Raw genomic sequence first — 9925 nt, forward strand, 5'->3', positions numbered from 1 at the left:
CAGCACACCAACACAGCACATGTGTGCACATGTACCCTAGAACTTCAAGTATAATAAAAAATAAATATCATCTCAATAGATTTAGAAAAGCATTTAACAATATTCAACATCCTTTCAGGACTAAAAACTCAATAAATCAGGTATAGAAAGAATGTGCCTCAACACAATAAAAGCCACATATGACAAACCTGGAGGTAATATACTCAATGGTAAAAAGTAAAAAGCTTTGACTCTAAGATAAGAACCAAAACAAGGATGTCCATTCTCACCACTTATATTTAACATAGTAGTTGAAATTCTAGCTAGAGCAATTAGGCAAGAAAAAAGGCACCCAAGTTGGAAAGAACGAAGTAAAATTTTCTCTGTAGATGACATGATCTTATATATAGAAAACACTAAAGACTCCACCAAAATGCTGTTTTAATTAGAACTTAAAAAAAGAATTCACTAAAGTTGAAGGATACAAAATCAATATACAAAAATCAGTTGCATTTCTAAACACCAAAAACAAGTTATCCAAAAAATTAAGAAAACAATCCTATTTGTGATATCATCAAAAAATAAAATACTAAAGAATATCAAAGAAACTGAAAATAAATGGAAATAAATGGAAAGATAGCCTATGTTCATGGATTAGATGAATTAATACTGTTAAAATGTTCATACTACCCAAAGCAACCTACAGATTAAGTGCAATTCCTACTAAAATTCCAATCACATTTTTCACAGAAAACACAGTCCTAAAGTTTGCATGGAACGGCAAAAGACTCAAATAGATGAAGCAATTTTGAGCAAGAACAGCAAAGCTGGAGACAACACACTACCTAACTTCAAATTTTATTAATCAAAACGGCATGGCATAAAAACAGGCAGAAAAGACCAATGGAACAGAATAGAGAGCCCAAAAATAAACTCATGTTTATACAGTCAACTAATATTCAACGAAGGAGCCAAGAGTACACAATGGGGAAAGTATAGTCTCTACAATAAACAGCACTGGGAAGACAATATCCAAATGTAAAAGAATGAAATTACACCCTTATCTTACACCATACACACAAATCAAATCAAAATTGATAAAGACTTAAATATAAGACCTGAAACCATAAAATCTTTAGGCAAAAACTCATTGACATTGGTCTTGGCAATGATTTTTTTGATATGACACCAGAAGCACAGGCAACAAAAGCAAACCTAAACAAATGGGACCCTAACAAACTAAAAAGTTTCTGCACAGCAAAGGAAACAATCAATCATCAGAATTAAAAGGCAATTTATGAAATGGGAGAAAACGTTTGTAAACCATGTATCTGATAAAGGGTTAATATCCAAAAACATATAAGGAATGTATAAAATTCAATAGAAATAAATAATCCAATTTTAAAATGGGTGAAGAACCTGAATAGACATTTTTTCAAAGAAGACTTACAAATAGGCAACAGGCATATGAAAAAATGCTTGACATCACTAATAATCAGGGAAGTGCAAATCAAAGCTCCAGTGAAATACCACCTCCAACTATTAGGATGGCTATTGTCAAAAACTCAAAAGAAAACAAGCTGGGGGAATGTAGAGAAAAGGGAAAAGAAGATCCTTATACACTGTTGGTGTGAATTTAAACTGGAATAGCCCTTATGGAAAACAGCATGGAGGTTCCTTAAAAAATTAAAAATAGAACTACTATATGATCCAGCAATTTCACTATTGAGTATATATTCAAATGAATTAAAATCACTGTCTTGAAGTATTTGCACACTCATATTTATTTCACCATTATTCACAATAGCCAAGACACGGAATCAACCTAAGTGTTCATCAGTAGATGATTAGATAAAGAGAACGTGGTATATAGACACAGTGGAATCTATTTAGTGTTCAAAAAGAAGGAAATCCAACTTTTAAAATCCTTTAAAAATTTAAACTCATAAAAACAGAGAGGAGAATGGTGGTTTCCAGGAACTGGAGGGTGGGGGAATGGGGATATGTTGGTCAAAATGTACAAACTTTCAGTTACAAAATGAATAAGTTCTAGAGATCTAGTGTACAACAGTGTTACTATAGTTAATAATAATATTTTGTATACTTGAAATTTGCTAAGAGAGTAAATATCAATATTCTCAATACACACACAGAAAACAGAACTATCTGAAGGGACTGATATGTTAATTATCTTGATTATAGTAATCATTTCACTATGTATAATGAGTATCAAAACATAATAGTGTACATCTTAAATATATACAGTTTTGATTTGTTAATCATACGTCAATGAAGCTAGAAAAAAAGATGTAATTTTTAAAACAATAATAATGTAAATTAGGGGTGAAGGAATTGACCTATGTTGGAGAAAAGTTTTTGTAAACTATTTAAATTAATTGGTATCCATTCAAGCTAGATTATTTTAAATTGTTAATTTAATTGTAATACTAAGGAAACCACTAAAAAAGTGGGCTTTAAAAAATATAGCCCTTGAGGCTGGGCACGGTGGCTCACGCCTGTAATCCCAGCACTTTGGGAGGCCGAGGAGGGCGGATCACGAGGTCAGGAGATCGAGACCATCCTGGCTAACACAGTGAAACCCCGTCTCTACTAAAAAATACAAAAAAATTAGCCCGGCGAGGTGGCGGGCGCCTGTAGTCCCAGCTACGCGGGAGGCTGAGGCAGGAGAATGGCGTGAACCCGGGAGGCGGAGCCTGCAGTGAGCCGAGATCGCGCCACTGCACTCCAGCCTGGGTGAAAGAGCGAGACTCCGTCTCAAAAAAAAAAAAAAAAAAAAAAAAAAAATATATATATATAGCCCTTGAGGCTGGGCACGGTGGCTCACGCCTGTAATCCCAGCACTTTGGGAGGCCGAGGCGGGCGGATCACAAGGTCAGGAGTTTGAGACCAGCCTGAGCTATATATAGCACTTGAGCCCAGAAGTTCAAGACCAGAGCAACATAGCTAGACCTAATTTCTCCAAAAATGTGTATATATATCTATAATATCTATATAATATATGAAATATATATAATATAAAAAATATATATTATATATGAAATATATATGATATAGATAATATCTATATCATATATATTTTATATATATTATATATAGTAGATGAACAACAATGGGATTTAAATGGTGCACTAGAAAATATCTGTTTAAAAGAAAGCAATAGTGGAGAAATATAAGAACAAAACCATGTAAGATTTATAGAAAATGAATAGCAAATTGGTTGACCTAAATCCTACCTTATAATAATTATATTAAAGGTAAATGAAATAAATACTACAATCAAAAGGCAGAGATTATCAGAATAGAGAAGAAAAATCCGAACCATAATTCAACCTTATGTTATCTGTATTTAGAATAAATTTAGAGTCAAGACACAGATAGAGTTCCATTTGGGTGTGAAAATATTTACCATGCAAAATGTAATTAAAATAGAGCTGGAGCAGCTATACTAATATCTGACAAAATATACTTTAACAAAAATTGTTGCTAAAGACAAAAAAGAACATTTTATAATAAGACACAACAATTATTAACATATACACCAAACAATAGAGCCCAAAATATACAAAGCAAAAACTGCTAGAATTGAAGAAAGATGGAAAAGTCAGTGATTACAGTTGGAGGTGTCAATACCAAACTTTCAGTAATACATAGAACAACAAGTCAAGAGCAAAAAGGAAATAAAAAACTACACATTATCATACAACACCTTAATATGACACCCAACAATAGCAGAATACACATTATTCTGAAGTGCACATGGAATATTCTCCAGGATGACATATATTAGACTGTAAAACATATCTTAATAATTTAAAAGAATTGAAATAATACAGCACATGTTCTCTGACTGCAAAATATTATATTAAACCAATTACAGAAGAAAATGTGGGAAATTCACAATGATATGGAGATTTAAAAATACTTCAAAGTAACCAATGAATCAAAGAACAAATCACAAGAGAAATTAGAAAATATTTTAGATGAATAAAACTGAAGAAACAACATACCAAAATTTTGTGGTTGTAGCTAAAGCAGTGCTTCAAGGGAAATGTATAACAGTATATCCCTAAATTTCAAAAAAATCTCAATCTAATAACCTAATTTTTCACCTTAAGAAATGAGAATGAAAGAGCAGACTTAACCCAAAGTAAACAGAAGGAAGAAATAATAAAGATTAGCATGCAGATAAGTAGTGAAAATAAACACAATAGAGAAAATTAATAAACTTGAAAGTTGGTTCTTCTGATATATCAGTAAAATTGACATATTATTAGTTTGACCGAGAGAGAGCAAAAGAGAGATTCAACTTACTAAACGTAAATGAAAGTATAGATATCACCTTACAGAAATTAAAAGAATTCTAACAGAATATTGTGAAAAAGTGAATGTCAAAAAATTAAATTATATGAGATACACAAATTCCTCTAAAGGCACAAACTACCACAGCTGGTGTAAAAACATGAATACACCATTTACAGTTAAAAAGACTGATAGATAAAATTTGTAAGAAGAAATTGAATAAGTAATTTAATTTTCAAACTATAATCCCAAGACCAGGTGTCTTCACTGGTGAATTCTACCAAACTTTAAAAGAATTAATATCTATTTTTCACACACTCTTTCCAGAAAATAGAAAAGGAGGGAACACTCTATAACTCACTGTATGAGGTCCATATTACCCTTATACCAAGACCAAATATCATAAGAAAAGAGACTATGGTTTCTGCTCTGATATGTTTGGAAGTCATCACTACAATTGTCACAAGAAAAAATCTAAACAAACTGAACTCAACGATTTCTTAAACTAACCATAGACTTGAGGTAATGGGTGAAAACTAGAGATGTAGGCAAATAAAAAAAAATCAGTTTATCAGGAGCAGAAACTGCTGAAACCAGCAACTCGTATGAACACGTAAGTGGTAACTGACGAATTTCTGGAGACTGAATGTGGACTAGATTGAGAGTTAAAAACTCCTAAGGGCCCAGTTTTTGAAGACCCCACACACTTTTGTAAACTAGACTTCTAAGAGCCCCAGCAAGTTTCTCACAGTGAAGACTGCAGAAAAATCCCCTGATGCTTCAGATAGGAGGAAGGGAAAAGCAACCATTTTGAAATAAGCCCAGGGGACAAGTAGTTGTTTCTAAACACTCTCAGAGCATTTTCTTTCACATGGCAGGGGGCTCCCTGCAAGGGAAGCTACTTTGCCTGAGCCTTGTCTGATCTAGGAGAAAAGCAATTGGATGGCTCAAGCTCCATGTAGCTTTTCTGATTCATATAAGGGAAGCAAAAAATAGGTTAAGAAACTCTTCTGAAAGCCACAACTCAGATTTATTTTATATTTTTTTGTTTGTTTGTTTATTTATTTATTTATTTATTTATATTTTTTGAGACGGAGTCTCACTCTGTTGCCCAGGCTGGAGTGCAGTGGCACGATCTCGGCTCACTGCAAGCTCCACCTCCCGGGTTCACGCCATTCTCCTGCCTCAGCCTCCCAAGTAGCTGGGACTACAGGCACCTGGCTAATTTTTTTGTATTTTTGGTAGAGACTGGGTTTCGCCATGTTAGCCAGGATGGTCTCGATCTCCTGACCTCGTGATCTGCCCACCTCTGCCTCCCAAAGTGCTGAGATTACAGGCGTGAGCCACCATGCCCGGCCCCATAACTCAGATTTAACCATAAGATTATAGAACACTTCTCCCAACACCGTATCACCACATCAACCAGGACTCCAGTGTAATAGCAGTGAATTATAACTGAAAGAGGTGAAAGACACTGATTGTATTTAAGAAGGATCTTCTAAGGAAATCCAAAAATAATAGGGGAGACCAAAACAAAGATACTAGAGGAAATTGAATATGTGACACCTATAGCTACAAAAAAATTAAACATAGCCCTAACCATATAAACATAAAACCTCACACAAAGACCTATTATCTCAGATTCTGTTGCCTGATACATTGTGTTTTATTTCAAGAAAAAAATTAGAGGGTATGTTAAAAAGCAGGAAAAGTTAGTCTAAAGAGACAAATTGAGCCTCAGAAGTAGGCTCAGATATGGCAGAGATTTGGCAATTATACCTAGAGTTTAATATAACTGATTAATATAATAAGTGTTCTAACAGAAAAAGGCAACATGCAAGAACAGATGGGTAATGTGATCAGCAAGAAGGAACTCTAAGAAAGAAGTCAAAAGGAAATGCTAGGAATAAAAACCTACAAGAAAGAATGCCTGTGATGGGTTCCTCAGTAGACTAGACAAGGTCAAAGAATCGTGGATTTGAAAATATGTCAACAAAAACTGCCCCACTGAAATACAAAAGAAAAATATAATTTTAAAAATGTAACAGAATCTCCAAAACAGTGGGACAATCACAAAAGATGTAATGTGCATAATGCAAATGACAGTAGGAGTATAAAGGGAGAAAGGAATAGAAGATCTGAAGTAATAATGGCAGAGAGTTTTCCAAAATTAATGCTAAATGACAGATACAGCAAGTCCAGAGAACACCAAGGAGGAAATTTAGTAAAGCGTCTGCAACCAAGTATGTCATATTCAGACTGACAAAACCAAAGGTGAAGAGAAAATATTGAAAGAAGACAAAGAGGACAATAAATATCAAGAAAATACATACGAAATACATCATACATACAAAAGAAACAAATCAGACCATACAAGCAAGAAGAGAATGGAGTGAAATGTTTAAAGCGTTGAAAAAAAACCTATCAATTTGCAATTCTGTATCCAGTGAGATTATCTTTCGAAAGTGAAGAGGGAAATGGCAGAGTAGTCATCTACAAGACCTATGGTTTCCCTTCACAGAAACACTGAAAAATATGAACAAAAGTGGTCAGAATCAACTTTCTAAGAATTCTATAAAATGGTAAAATGTTTACACCGGTAAAGCAAATGCTGAATTGAGAAGGCAACTTAAAAAAGTGAAGAAAACTTCGTATTATTTTTATGTGTCCTTGCCCCACGTCCTTCCCTACCTTAGTCTTGAAGATGGCAGCCCACATTTCCAGTGTGGGACTCTGGTTCCTGTTTCCTGGTTCAAGAGGGAGAATAACAGACCTTACTTTTACCATTATTATTTCCTTCTTTCTGATTTCCTTGGGTTTATTTTGCTCTTCTTTCTACTTTATTGAAATGAGAACCAAGATTATCATTTGAGACATTTTTCTAATGTAAGCATTTAGTGCTATAAATTTCCATCTCAACACTGCTTTAGTCACATCCCACAAATTTTTATATGTTGTAATTTCACTTTCATTTAGTTCTATTTTTAAATTTTTTCTTTTTATACTTCCTCTGACTCACAGATTACTTAGAATCGTATTGTTCAGTTTTCAAGGATATTGTAGATTTTCCTGTTTCTCTGTTGTCTAATAGTTTTGTTCCATTTTGTACAGATAGCTCACACTGTATGATTTCAATTTTTTAAAAAATTGTGCTTTGTTTTATGGCCCAGATATGGTCTGTGCTGTGAATATTCCATGTTATTATAAAGTATGCCTGTTATATATATATATTATATATAATTATAAAGTATGCCTGTTTTGTATTGTTAGCAGAGTATTCTAGAAATGTCAATGAGATCTTGTTGGTTGATGGTGCTTTTCAGTTCTATATCTTTGCCAATTTTTTTTTTTTTTTGCTTAGTAGCTATATGAAATTCTGAGAGAGGAAATTGAAGTCTCCAACCATAATTGTGGATTTGTCTATTTCTCCTATCAGTTCTATCAGTTTTTGCATCATCACATATTTGAGGCTCTGTTGTTTGGTGCATATGCAAGTGGAATAATTGTGCCTTCCTGGTGGCTTATTTTATGATTATATAGTGCCTATCTTTGTGGTATTTTTATTTGCTCTTAAATCTACTTTGTGTTATATTCATATACCCATTCTTTTTAAAAAAAATTGTTTGTGTGATACATCTTTTCCATTCTTTTAATCTCAGCCTACCTGTGCCATTGAATTTGAAGGGAGTTTTCATATAGAGAACATACTATTGAATCATCATTTTAAAAATTCCTTTTGCCAATCTTTTTCATATTGAGGTAAAATTCACATAAAATGTATCATTTTAAGGTGTACAATACAGTGACATTTAGTAATACACATGTTATGCAACGTTAACTCTACCTGGCTCCTAAATATTTTCATCGTCCCCAAAAGGAAACTTCATACTCATTAAGCAGTTAATTCCCATTCCTTCTCCCGGCCACTGGCAACCACAAAGCTACTTTTCTGTCTCTATGAATTTACCTATTATGGATATTTTGTATAAGTTGAATTATACAATAAGTGACCTTTATGTTTGGCTTCGTTCACTTAGCATACTATTTTTCGATATTCAACCATGTTGTAGTATGTATCAGTTTTATTTGAATAACTCAATTCTTTTTGTTGTATAGCTAAAAGTTGATTCCTAGGTCATAATGATAATTCTATGTTTAGTTTATTGAATAGCTACCAAAGTTTTTCCACAGTGGCTCTGTCATTTTAAAATCCCACTATCAATGGATGAGAGTTCCAATATCTCCACATCCTTACCAATACTTATTATTTTATCTTTTTATGATTATAGTTTTCCTAATGGATACGCAATGGTATCTCATTTTGTTTTTGGTTTGCCTTTCCCTAATGACTAATGATGTTGAACATCTTATAATGTACATGTTAGCTATTTGTGTTCTTTAGAGAAATGTCTATTCAAGTGCCTTGCCCATTTTAAAAATTGAGTTGTCTTGTTGACTTACGAGTTCTTTAATACAGTAAACTCTTATCAGATATGATTTGTAAGTATTTTATCCCGTTCTGTAGGTTACCTTTTCACTTTTGTGATAGACCATTATGCACAAAGGTTTTAATTTTGATAAATCCAATTTATCTGCTTTTGTTGTTGTTTTTGTTGTTTGTGCTTTTGCAAAACCCAGTGTCATGAGGTTTTTCTCATTATCTTTGGAGAATTTTATAGTTTGGGTCTATACATGTAGACTATTGATCTAATTTCCATTAATTTGTGTGTATGCTATGAGGTAGGGGTCCAAATTCAATTTTTGCATCGAATTGAAAATTCATATTTTCAATTTCAAATTTCAACTGCATATTCAGTTGTTGCAGCACAATTTGTTGAAGAGATCATTCTTTTCCACAGGGAATGATCTGGGACCCTTGTCAAAAATCAATTGATCATAGGTGTATGGGATTATTTCAGACTTTAGATCTTCTTCCATGAATATGCCTATTTTTATGCCAGCACTGCAATATTTTCATTACTGTAGCTTTATGATAAATTTTGAAATCAGGAAGTATGTATCCTCCAAGTGTGATTTTCATTTGCTAGACTGTTTTGACTATTTGGGGACTTTGCAATTCCATATGAATTTTAGAATTGGCTTTTCATTTAAAAAATGGTAGTTGAGATTTTCATAGGAATTATATTGAATCTACAGATCACTTTGGGTAGTATTGCCATCTTAACAATATTGTATTCTAATCCATGAACATGGATGTATTGCCATTCGTATCTTTTTTCTTTTCTTTCAGCAACATTTAGTATATGACACTTGTAACTCCTTGGTTAAATTTATTCCTAAGCATTTTATCCTTTCTGATGCTGTTTAAATGGAATTATTTTATTAATTTCTCTTTTAGATGGCTTGTTGCAGGTTTATAGAAATGGAACTGATTATTGTGCTTTTATTGAATTATCTCAAACTTTGCTGCATTTATTTATTAACTCGAGTAGGTTTTTTTCTTTTTCTTTAGAGTTGTCTATATATCTTGCTCTGTGAATAGATAATTTTACTTCTTGATCTCCAATATGGATACCTTTATTTCTTTTTCTTACCTAATTGCTGTAGCTAGAATTTTCAGTGTAATGTATGATAGAAGTTGTTCACAACTATCCTTGTCTTCTTT

This window comes from Symphalangus syndactylus, chromosome 5 (genome assembly GCF_028878055.3).
Source record: "Symphalangus syndactylus isolate Jambi chromosome 5, NHGRI_mSymSyn1-v2.1_pri, whole genome shotgun sequence".
In the NCBI taxonomy this organism is placed as follows: Eukaryota; Metazoa; Chordata; class Mammalia; order Primates; family Hylobatidae; genus Symphalangus; species Symphalangus syndactylus.